At 41.8% G+C, this 13,674-nt stretch overlaps 1 protein-coding gene across 1 annotated transcript in view; it reads right to left on the bottom strand.

The window, feature by feature from the left end:
• Nucleotides 1–13,674, bottom strand: part of LOC139394468 (zinc finger protein 239-like) — a 133,352-nt gene that overhangs the window by 113,367 nt on the left and 6,311 nt on the right. The window lies entirely within an intron of this gene.

Raw genomic sequence — 13,674 nt, 5'->3', positions numbered from 1 at the left:
GGTTAAGATGGGGTTAGAATGGTAGATAAGGGGTTAAAATGGGGCTAGAATGGTACATGCAGGGTTAAGATAGGGCTAGAATGGTACATACATGGTTAATCTGGGGCTATAATGGTACATAAGGGGTTAAGATGGGGTTAGAATGGTAGATAAGGGGTTAAAATTGGGCTAGAATGGTACATACAGGGTTAATATGGGGCTATAATGGTACATATGGGGTTAAGATGGGTCTAGAATGGTACATACGGGGTTAATATGGGGCTATAATGGTACATGACATGTTTAGATGGGGCTAGAATGGTACATAACAGGTTAAGATGGGGCTAGAATGGTACATAACAGTTTAAGATGGGGCTAGAATGGTACATACGGGGTTTCCCAACAATATCAACTGGAACCTGTTTTATACCATCATTATCAGTTACAACCTGTTTTATACCATCATTATCAGTTAGAACCTGTTATACCATCATTATCAGTTAGAACCTGTTTTATACCATCATTATCAGTTAGAACCTGTTTTATACCATCATTATTAGTTAGGACCATTATCAACCGGGACCGGTCTGTGTTTACCATCATTATCAACTGGGACCGGTCTGTGTTTAGCATCATTATCAACCGGGACTGGTCTGTGTTTACCATCATTATCAACTGGGACCGGTCTGTGTTTACCATCATTATCAACTGGGACCGGTCTGTGTTACCATCATTATCAACTGGGACCGGTCTGTGTTTACCATCATTACCAACTGGGACCGGTCTGTGTTTACCATCATTACCAACTGGGACCGGTCTGTGTTACCATCATTACCAACTGGGACCGGTCTGTGTTTACCATCATTACCAACTGGGACCGGTCTGTGTTTACCATCATTACCAACTGGGACTGGTCTGTGTTTACCATCATTACCAACTGGGGCTGGTCTGTGTAGGAAGGTCTGGTAGCTGAACCCATAACCATTAAGGACTGGTTTATTATACAGCTGAACCCATAACCATTAAGGACTGGTTTATTATACAGCTGAACCCATAACCATAAAGGACTGGTTTATTATACAGCTGAACCCATAACCATTAAGGACTGGTTTATTATACAGCTGAACCCATAACCATTAAGGACTGGTTTATTATACAGCTGAACCCATAACCATTAAGGACTGGTTTATTATACAGCTGAACCCATAACCATTAAGGACTGGTTTATTATACAGCTGAACCCATAACCATAAAGGACTGGTTTATTATACAGCTGAACCCATAACCATAAAGGACTGGTTTATTATACAGCTGAACCCATAACCATAAAGGACTGGTTTATTATACAGCTGAACCCATAACCATTAAGGACTGGTTTATTATACAGCTGAACCCATAACCATTAAGGACTGGTTTATTATACAGCTGAACCCATAACCATAAAGGACTGGTTTATTATACAGCTGAACCCATAACCATAAAGGACTGGTTTATTATACAGCTGAACCCATAACCATTAAGGACTGGTTTATTATACAGCTGAACCCATAACCATTAAGGACTGGTTTATTATACAGCTGAACCCATAACCATTAAGGACTGGTTTATTATACAGCTGAACCCATAACCATTAAGGACTGGTTTATCCTGTACAGCTGAACCCATAACCATTAAGGACTGGTTTATTATACAGCTGAACCCATAACCATTAAGGACTGGTTTATTATACAGCTGAACCCATAACCATAAAGGACTGGTTTATTATACAGCTGAACCCATAACCATTAAGGACTGGTTTATTATACAGCTGAACCCATAACCATTAAGGACTGGTTTATTATACAGCTGAACCCATAACCATAAAGGACTGGTTTATTATACAGCTGAACCCATAACCATTAAGGACTGGTTTATTATACAGCTGAACCCATAACCATTAAGGACTGGTTTATTATACAGCTGAACCCATAACCATTAAGGACTGGTTTATTATACAGCTGAACCCATAACCATTAAGGACTGGTTTATTATACAGCTGAACCCATAACCATTAAGGACTGGTTTATTATACAGCTGAACCCATAACCATTAAGGACTGGTTTATTATACAGCTGAACCCATAACCATTAAGGACTGGTTTATTATACAGCTGAACCCATAACCATTAAGGACTGGTTTATTATACAGCTGAACCCATAACCATTAAGGACTGGTTTATTATACAGCTGAACCCATAACCATAAAGGACTGGTTTATTATACAGCTGAACCCATAACCATTAAGGACTGGTTTATTATACAGCTGAACCCATAACCATTAAGGACTGGTTTATTATACAGCTGAACCCATAACCATTAAGGACTGGTTTATTATACAGCTGAACCCATAACCATTAAGGACTGGTTTATTATACAGCTGAACCCATAACCATTAAGGACTGGTTTATTATACAGCTGAACCCATAACCATTAAGGACTGGTTTATTATACAGCTGAACCCATAACCATAAAGGACTGGTTTATTATACAGCTGAACCCATAACCATTAAGGACTGGTTTACTATACAGCTGAACCCATAACCATTAAGGACTGGTTTATTATACAGCTGAACCCATAACCATTAAGGACTGGTTTATTATACAGCTGGACCCATAACCATTAAGGACTGGTTTATTATACAGCTGAACCCATAACCATTAAGGACTGGTTTATTATAGAGCTGAACCCATAACCATAAAGGACTGGTTTATTATACAGCTGAACCCATAACCATAAAGGACTGGTTTATTATACAGCTGAACCCATAACCATTAAGGACTGGTTTATTATACAGCTGAACCCATAACCATTAAGGACTGGTTTATTATACAGCTGAACCCATAACCATTAAGGACTGGTTTATTTGGTCTCTGAGCGCTGTAGTCACATTATTGCATGGTTTGCTTTCTACTTAAAGTTTTTTTTAAATCTGACACAGCGGTTGCATTAAGGAGAAGTTTATCTAAAGTTCCATGTATAATAGTTGTATCTTTCATCAATGTTTATGATGAGTATTTCTGTGAATTGATGTGGCTCTCTGCAAAATCACCGCATGTTTTGGAACTACTGAACATAACACGCCAATGTAAAATAAGATTTTTGGATATAAATATCGAACTTCATTGAACAAAACATAGATATATTGTGTAACATGAAGTCCTATGAGTGTCATCTGATGGAGATCAAAGAGGTTAGTGATTAATTTGATCTATATTTGTTTTTTTGTGACACCTCTCTTTGGCTGGAAAAATGGCCGTGTTTTTTCTGTGACTTGGTGGTGACCTAACAATCGTTTGTGGAGCTTTCGCTGTAAAGCATTTTTGAACTCAGACACTGTTGCTGGATTAACGAGAATTGTATCTTTAAAATGGAGTAAAATACTTGTATGCTTGAGGAATTTGAATTATGAGATTTTTGTTGTTGTTTTGAATTTCGGCGCCCTGCACTTTCACTGGCTGTTGTGGGACGCTACCGTCCCGAATATCCCAGAGAGGTTAACCACAGCTCCACGCTGTGTAGTCTTGTCCTTTGGTAGATTTGTAGTGCCAACCATTTCAACTTGTAGCTGCTGCTTCATATTTTCGGTCTTAGAAATTCACCATGTGCAACCTTAGCTTACGTTTGCGTGGTCTGATGTAAATTTTGTCAGGAGTGGGTTTTACATACTTCTGAGATCAGGGTGGTCCATGCGCCACCATTAATGTCTATGCTCACGTGGCCGTGGCCCCTGATTTGGTTAACTTGACATGAAAACCCATATTTTCTCATATAGAAGGTTGACATCACAATACATCTTTTCACAAATAGTTTCATGTTTAATCACATACGTTTCACAATATGTAGATGGAACCCCCATAATTCCGAAGTGGAACACAACCAAAGACACAGTAATGACTGTTTCCTGTCCTTCATGAGATCGCCAAAATAAAACACACTCATCATGACTGTCCCTTAAGTGTCCACGGACCACTCCCACATTCTCAAAAATATTAATATTGTTGAATTATTTAAACTTTTGATTGTACAAGGGTCTCTCCGTGTTCCATAGTTTACATTCCAATCTCGAACACTACAGGCCATAGGGGCACCGTATTTGATGACCGACCATAAAACAGACGACTTCCCGCTCTCCCCCCTCTACGAGAGAGACCCACTGTAACCTGATCCTTCAGATCATCACAGGAGAGTCATGACATTCCCCCTCTACGAGAGAGACCCACTGTATCCTGATCCTTCAGATCATCACAGGAGAGTCATGACATTCCCCCTCTACGAGAGACCCACTGTAACCTGATCCTTCAGATCATCACAGGAGAGTCATGACATTCCCCCTCTCCTTCAGATCATCACAGGAGAGTCATGACATTCCCCCTCTACGAGAGAGACCCACTGTAACCTGATCCTTCAGATCATCACAGGAGAGTCATGACATTCCCCCTCTACGAGAGAGACCCACTGTATCCTGATCCTTCAGATCATCACAGGAGAGTCATGACATTCCCCCTCTACGAGAGAGACCCACTGTAACCTGATCCTTCAGATCATCACAGGTAGCGTGTGGAAAACGGCTCAAAATGGCTTAGACTCTAGCCACACACCGACACACCCACCAACTGGAGCAAACCAAACTGTACCTCATAGTCTGTTCAAGAACATACAAGAAAATGTTGGTAATAGTGTTATTCAGTACAAACTCAATCAAATTGAACACACCCCTGTTCAATACCCTGAAACCCCTTCAATTTACAGACAAGCTCTCCCCTGATTGGTCGCCACACACCTCCATCAATGAAGGTCTACAGTAGGTTCAACAGCGCTCTGTAAGGTAGCAGCATGGTGTAGCCGGAGGACAGCTGGCTTCCGTCCTCCTCTTGGTACACTGGCTTCAATATAAAACCTAGGAGGCTCATGGTTTTCACCCCCTTTCATAGACTTACACAGTAATTATGACAACTTCCGGAGGACGTCCTCCAACATATCAGAGCTCTTGCAGCATTAACTGACATGTTGTTGACCCAATCAAAGGATGAGAGAATGAATTTAGTACTGAATGCATAAGCTACAGGTAGCTAACACTGCGGTGCATAAAATATGGTGAGTAGTTGACTCAAAGAGAGAAAGACGCAATAGTTGAAATTTTTTTAACAAATAATTTATTCAAAAATTAAGGAGAAGCGAAAACTAGCTATATTTCATAGTATGTTTTTTTACTTTCACTTAATAGCGAATGCAGCTAGCTAGTTTAGCCTACTAGTTTAGCCTACTCAGACACCCGGCTCAAACAGAGAGGGATGCTAAGTTAACTAGCTGGCTATCCAACAGAGAGGGATGCTAAGTTAGCTAGCTGGCTATCCAACAGAGAGGGATGCTAAGTTAGCTAGCTGGCTATCCAACACTGGAACTCTTCCAAGTCAAGGAAGCTTTTGGTTTTACTCATTTATTGCACTATGAAGCTACTGCATGATTGTAGCAGGTTTACTAATGTGTTAGTTTTGTTGACTACGACGTTACTTTAGCTATTATGGTGACAATGATATAGGCTGTGTGTAGCGGTTATGATGTGGTTTGGCTTGGAAAGGTTTTTTCTCCTGGTCACATACAGCTGATGTGTTGTGCACTGAAGTCCACAAATGAAGGGAAAAGGTGAGAAGTGGAGAGCGCGTAGACGGGAGTAAGAATTATGCCATGAGAAAAGGGGTCATGCTGTTTGTATGTGGCTGCTATGAAGGTGAACTGTGTGTGCGGGTGATTCAGGGGTGAGTTTATCCCAATGATTCTGTTGAAAAACGTTACGAAACGGGGATAAACATCAAAATTCAAATTTCAAAACTCAGAAGAGCTAATTTCTGTAAGTACATAGTTGTACATAATCAATGTCCACTAGTGGCTAACACAGTAAAAAAATATCAAGTTCATCTTAATAAAAATTTATAAAAAGTGTTTTACAATCAGCACCTGTGTTCTCTCTCTAACATGGTGGAATAATACTGATGGGAACATTGATCAGCACCTGTGTTCTCTCTCTGACATGGTGGAATAATACTGATGGGAACATTGATCAGCACCTGTGTTCTCTCTCTAACATGGTGGAATAATACTGAGGGGAACATTGATCAGCACCTGTGTTCTCTCTCTAACATGGTGGAATAATACTGACGGGAACATTGATCAGCACCTGTGTTCTCTCTCTAACATGGTGGAATAATACTGAGGGGAACATTGATCAGCACCTGTGTTCTCTCTCTAACATGGTGGAATAATACTGATGGGAACATTGATCAGCACCTGTGTTCTCTCTCTGACATGGTGGAATAATACTGATGGGAACATTGATCAGCACCTGTGTTCTCTCTCTAACATGGTGGAATAATACTGACGGGAACATTGATCAGCACCTGTGTTCTCTCTCTAACATGGTGGAATAATACTGACGGGAACATTGATCAGCACCTGTGTTCTCTCTCTAACATGGTGGAATAATACTGAGGGGAACATTGATCGTCACCTGTGTTCTCTCTCTAACATGGTGGAATAATACTGATGGGAACATTGATCAGCACCTGTGTTCTCTCTCTAACATGGTGGAATAATACTGACGGGAACATTGATCAGCACCTGTGTTCTCTCTCTAACATGGTGGAATAATACTGACGGGAACATTGATCAGCACCTGTGTTCTCTCTCTAACATGGTGGAATAATACTGACGGGAACATTGATCAGCACCTGTGTTCTCTCTCTAACATGGTGGAATAATACTGATGGGAACATTGATCAGCACCTGTGTTCTCTCTCTAACATGGTGGAATAATACTGACGGGAACATTGATCAGCACCTGTGTTCTCTCTCTAACATGGTGGAATAATACTGATGGGAACATTGATCAGCACCTGTGTTCTCTCTCTAACATGGTGGAATAATACTGACGGGAACATTGATCAGCACCTGTGTTCTCTCTCTAACATGGTGGAATAATACTGACGGGAACATTGATCAGCACCTGTGTTCTCTCTCTAACATGGTGGAATAATACTGAGGGGAACATTGATCAGCACCTGTGTTCACTCTCTAACATGGTGGAATAATACTGATGGGAACATTGATCAGCACCTGTGTTCTCTCTCTAACATGGTGGAATAATACTGAGGGGAACATTGATCAGCACCTGTGTTCTCTCTCTAACATGGTGGAATAATACTGATGGGAACATTGATCAGCACCTGTGTTCTCTCTCTAACATGGTGGAATAATACTGATGGGAACATTGATCAGCACCTGTGTTCTCTCTCTAACATGGTGGAATAATACTGATGGGAACATTGATCAGCACCTGTGTTCTCTCTCTAACATGGTGGAATAATACTGATGGGAACATTGATCAGCACCTGTGTTCTCTCTCTAACATGGTGGAATAATACTGACGGGAACATTGATCAGCACCTGTGTTCTCTCTCTAACATGGTGGAATAATACTGACGGGAACATTGATCAGCACCTTTTCATTCAAGAGGTCATTAATGTTTTCCATGTTCACAACGTCATCAGAACATCACCACAGTTTCATCACATCTTTAGCTTGGAGACTAGAACACAAATGAACTAAATGAAACCAAAACGACTACGTTTCTTGAGGTTTTAAGGTTAGAATCAAGAAATACACACAATATGCAATTCATAATTTACATTTTAAAATATCTAAATCATGGCATTAATATCATCTAAGGGTTCTAACATGTGTCCAATCTATCAAAGTGTAGAATAAAAACAAAACAAAATTTTTTTTCAAATTGTATTCTGATTTTAGACATAAACTAAAACAGGCCTATTGTTGATTAAGATTTCATATAAACAATATGATTTAATGTGGCATAAAACAAGTCAAACATCAGTCAGAACACAGTGACTCATCAGAACACAGTGACTCATCAGAACACAGTGACTCATCAGAACACAGTGACTCATCAGAACACAGCCTGTCTATTCTATCATGTGATTTCAGGTCCTCTGTGTGTGTGTGTGTCTGTTCCTTTTCAGGTTCCCTAACTAAAACTCTTTCCAAACTGTGAGCTTTTCCTCCCCTGTATGTTCCTTTTCAGGCTCCCTAACTAGGTAAAACTCTTTCCACACTGGGAACAACTGGGTGATTTCTCCCATGTGTCCTCTCATGATCTTATAGTTTCCCTAAATTGGTAAAATCTTTTCCACTGCGACCATGGTAAGATGTGTGTGTCCTCTCATGCTCCTTAAGGTTATTTAACAACCTGAAATTCATTAGGCAATGGGAACATGAGTAAGGCTTCACTCCAGAGTGTATTCTCTTCTTATGTTTGTTCAGGCTCCCTAAATGGGTAAAATCATTTCCGCATAGGGAACAATGGTAAGGTTTCTCCCCGGTGTGTGTCCTCTCATGTGATTTTTGGTCCTGTGATCTAGAAAATCTCTTTCCACAATGGGTACAGGGGTAAGGCTTTTCTCCTGTGTGTACTCTATTATGTTTGTTCAGGCTCCCTAACTGCGTAAAACACTTTTCACAATGAGAGCAGTGGTGAAGTTTCTCCCCTGTGTGTGTCCTCTCGTGTGAATTTAGTTCCTGTGATCGTGAAAATCTCTTTCCACACTGGGAACATTGGTAAGTCTTTTCTTCAGTGTGTTTCCTTTCATGCTCTTTTCGGTAAGCTAATTGGGTAAAACTCTTTTCACACAGGGAGCAATGGTACGGTTTCTCTCCTGTGTGTGTCCTCTCATGCTCCTTCAGCTTATCTAACAACCTAAATGTCTTTCCACAATGGGAACAGCGGTAAGGCTTTTCTCCTGTGTGTATTCGATTGTGTTTGTTCAGGCTCCATAACTGGGTAAAACACTTTCCACACTGGGAGCAGAGAAAAGGTTTTTCTCCTGTGTGTGTCCTCTGATGTATTTTCAGGTTCTGTGATCGTGGAAATCTCTTTCCACACTGGGAGCAGTGGAAAGGCTTGTCTCCTGTGTGTGCCCTCTCATGCTCTTTTAGGTTCCATGACAACTTGAAACTCTTATTACACTGGGAGCAGTTGAGTCGTCTCACTGGTTTGGGAGTCTCTGGGTCTGATTCCTCTGAAGGACTCTTACTGCTGTCAGAGTGACAGACTGGTCTCTCTCCTGCCAAAGACAGAGTATTTGGTTAAACAGAGAGACCTGAATGAAACCTCCACATGATAAAACTGTCTTCCTATGAGGTTTAATCTAGACTAGATCCTTCATTATAAAACAATACACTTGGATCCTGTATGCCGATTGGTTAATAGCCACTAGTTATTCACAATACTACTCGGGGAATGGCTGTCAACAGTTCCATTTGAATCATTCCTACACATCCACTGTCCCACGGCCCTGCCAGGAAATTCATAAACTAATCTCCACTGCCCCACAGCCCTGCCAGGAAATTCATAAACTAATCTCCAACAGCCCTGCCAGGAAATTCCAATCTCCACTGCCCCACAGCCCTGCCAGGCCATTTATAAACTATTCTCCACTGCCCCACAGCCCTGCCAGGAAATTCTCCTAATCTACACTGGAAAAAAGAAACTCAACATTATTACCCCTAGTCCAGCATTTAGTTTGTAACAGAAGGGACTTGTTCTGAACCTTGTTATCTGACCTCTGCATTTTGTATTCGTACAGACAATATGTATAGAACGTATTCTGGTGATTTATTATTCAATAGAAATGTATGAAAATACCCTGCTCAAAAAAATAAAGGGAACACTAAAACAACACAATGTAACTCCAAGTCAATCACACTTCTGTGAAATCAAACTGTCCACTTAGGAAGCAACACTGATTGACACATTTCACATGCTGTTGTGCAAATGGAATAGACAACAGGTGGAAATTATAGGCAATTAGCAAGACACCCCCAATAAAGGAGTGGTTCTACAGGTGGGGACCACAGACCACTTCTCAGTTCCTATGCTTCCTGGCTGAGGTTTTGGTCATTTTTGAATGCTGGCGGTGCTTTCACTCTAGTGGTAGCATGAGACGGAGTCTACAACCCACACAAGTGGCTCAGGTAGTGCAGCTCATCCAGGATGGCACATCAATGCGAGCTGTGGCAAGAAGGTTTGCCGTGTCTGTCAGCGTAGTGTCCAGAGCATGGAGGCGCTACCAGGAGACAGGCCAGTACATCAGGAGACGTGGAGGAGACCGTAGGAGGGCAACAACCCAGCAGCAGGACCGCTACCTCCGCCTTTGTGCAAGGAGGAGCACTGCCAGAGCCCTGCAAAATGACCTCCAGCAGGCCACAAATGTGCATGTGTCTGCTCAAACGGTCAGAAACAGACTCCATGAGGGTGGTATGAGGGCCCGACGTCCACAGGTGGGGGTTGTGCTTACAGCCCAACACCGGACGTTTGGCATTTGCCAGAGAACACCAAGATTGACAAATTCGCCACTGGCGCCCTGTGCTCTTCACAGATGAAAGCAGGTTCACACTGAGGACGTGACAGACGTGACGGAGTCTGGAGATGCCGTGGAGAACGTTCTGCTGCCTGCAACATCCTCCAGCATGACCGGTTTGGCGGTGGGTCAGTCATGGTGTGGGGTGGCATTTCTTTGTGGGGCCGCACAGCCCTCCATGTGCTCGCCAGAGTTAGCCTGACTGCCATTAGGTACCGAGATGAGATCCTCAGACCACTTGTGAGACCATATGCTGGTGCGGTTGGCCCTGGGTTCCTCCTAATGCAAGACAATGCTAGACCTCATGTGGCTGGAGTGTCAGCAGTTCCTGCAAGAGGAAGGCATTGATGCTATGGACTGGCCCGCCCGTTCCCCAGACCTGAATCCAATTGAGCACATCTAGGACATCATGTCTCGCTCCACGTTGCACCACAGACTGTCCAGGAGTTGGCCACCTCATCAGGAGCATGCCCAGGCGTTGTAGGGAGGTCATACAGGCACATGAAGGCCACACACACTACTGAGCCTCATTTTGACTTGTTTTAAGGACATTACATCAAAGTTGTATCAGCCTGTAGTGTGGTTTTCCACTTTAATTTTGAGTGTGACTCCAAATCCAGACCTCCGTGGGTTGATAAATTTGATTTCCATTGATAATTTTTGTGTGATTTTGTTGTCAGCACATTCAACTATGTAAAGGAAAAAGTATTTAATAAGAATATTTCATTCATTCAGATCTAGGATGTGTTATTTTAGTGTTCCCTTTATTTTTTTGAGCAGTGTATATAAATTCCTGTAGAAGTTGGAACTAAAGTTAGAGACTAATTTGGGATCGTCTGTGATGAGACCATTAATATTTAATTGTTGAAATGTATTATTTTTAAGAGTGGTCTTTTTCTAACCTGAAAAAAAAACAAGATGAATTTTGTTCATCCTCCTCCAGCCACTTCTTCCCAGATCTGACGAAGGCTCCCTCTGCTTTCAGTTTATACATATGATCCAACTTGTGTTGTAGCTCAAACAGAACAGATGTGTCCTCCTCTGAGAGACTTTCAACAGACTTTTGAACAGCTGATCTTTGTAATTATACTTTCTTCTTCAACTCTCCTCGTCTTGGCAAGAATATTCCCATATATTCTTAAATATTTTCCAACCTCATATTTAAAAGGCTGCTAGGACATGAACACAGTAGCACAGACTACATATGACGTTGAGAAATAGTGCATTGTGGGAAGTTTAGAAGATACCCTGGAAATAAGTTAATAAATACGTAATAACGCAAAAACACAACTGTTTGTTCTTATAGGTAACCAGATCGTGACCACAACTAAGTTACTAACTCTTCAACCACACAGTGCTGTTACATTGGTGAGTAAAAACTCATGCTTCCCACGCTTTAACATGTTGTCTGAAAATAAAATAGATACATTTTCTCTCAACTGCGTTACCCACTCCAGTCAGCAGATGGCGGTCTGAGACTTTAAGGCGATGCTGCTGGTGTGCCGTATAATCTAGTGGACGGAACGATTCTTTCAACAGCAGCAACAGTTAGTCAGACACCTCGGTAGCTTGCTAGACAACATAGACAAACCAATAGAGACGCTTTCGTGTATATTAGCCAATGCACATATACCCAGTTATGACAACGCACATGGCTATTGTCCTGTTGATTCTCTTTTAAACACGCCTGTGTCGTCTAGCGTTAGTTCCCTTTACTTGCTATAATGACCAATTGTTGGGTTGTTACTAGAACGGTACATCATCATTATTATGACATGTAAACACCAATGTCTTCAATATTATTCTACAATGTAGAAATGAGTCAAAATAAAGATAAACTCCAAACTTCACTGGTATTGTATATACAGTACAACGTCAAAGGTTTGGGCATACCTACTCATTACAGGCTTTTTCTTTATTTTGACTACAGAGTGATGGAGAGCTGCTGCAGATGACCTGGTTCCCACAATCAACCCGAGTGAGATGGTTTAGGATGAGTTGGACCGCAGAGTGAAAGAAAAGCAGCCAACAAAATGCTCAGCATATGTGGGAACTCATTTAAGGACTGTTGGAAAAACATCCCAGGTGAAACTGGTTGAGAGAATACCAAGAGTGTGCAAAGCTTATTTTATATATTTTTTTGTTTAACACTTTTTCGTTACAACATGATTCCATGTGTTATTTTCATAGTTTTGATGTCTTCACTATTATTCTACAATGTAGAAAATAGTACAAATAGAGAAAAACACTTGAATGAGTAGGTGTGTCCAAACTTTTGACTGGTCCTGTATACACATACATAAACTCAGCAAAAAAAAAGAAATGTCCCTTTTCAGGACCCTGTCTTTCAAAGACAATTCATAAAAAAAACAAATAACTTCACAAATCTTCATAGTAAAGAGTTTAAACACTGTTTCCCATGCTTGTTCAATGAACCATAACCAATTAATGAACATGCACCTGTGGAACGGTCGTTAAAACTAACAGCTAACTAACAACGGTAGGCAATTAAAGGTCACAGTTATGAAAACTTAGGACACTAAAGAGGCCTTTCTACTGACTCTGAAAAACACCAAAAGAAAGACGTCCCAGGGTCCCTGCTCATCTGTGTGAACGTGCCTTAGGCATGCTGCAAGGAGGCATGAGGACTGCAGATGTGGCCAGGGCAATAAATTGCAATGCCTGTATTGTAAGACGCCTAAGACAGCGCTACAGGGAGACAGGACGGACACAGCTGATCATCCTGGCAGTGGCAGACCACGTGTAACACCTGCACAGGATCGGTACATTCGAACATCCCACCTGTGGGACAGGTACAGGATGGCAACAACAACTGTCTGAGTTACACCAGGAACGCACAATCCCTCCATCAGTGTTCAGACTGTCCGCAATAGGCTGAGAGATGCTGAACTGAGGGCTTGTAGGCCTGTTGTAAGGCAGGTCCTAACCAGACATCACCGGCAACAACGTCGCCTATAGGCACAAACCCACCGTCGCTGGACCAGACAGGACTGGCAATAACTGCTCTTCACTTCAGTTGTCTCACCAGGGGTGATGGTCGGATTCGCGTTTATCGTCAAAGGAATGAGCGTTACACCGAGGCCTGTACTCTGGAGCGGGATCAATTATGAGGTGAAGGGGCCGTCATGGTCTGGGGCGGTGTGTCACAGCATCATCGGCCTGAGCTTGTTGTCATTGCAGGCAATCTCAACGCTGCGCGTTACA

Source organism: Oncorhynchus clarkii, unplaced genomic scaffold (genome assembly GCF_045791955.1).
Source record: "Oncorhynchus clarkii lewisi isolate Uvic-CL-2024 unplaced genomic scaffold, UVic_Ocla_1.0 unplaced_contig_460_pilon_pilon, whole genome shotgun sequence".
NCBI classification, from domain to species: domain Eukaryota; kingdom Metazoa; phylum Chordata; class Actinopteri; order Salmoniformes; family Salmonidae; genus Oncorhynchus; species Oncorhynchus clarkii.
The sequence above is the reverse complement of the archived record's forward strand: the minus strand, read 5'-3'. Positions and strand labels throughout refer to the sequence as shown.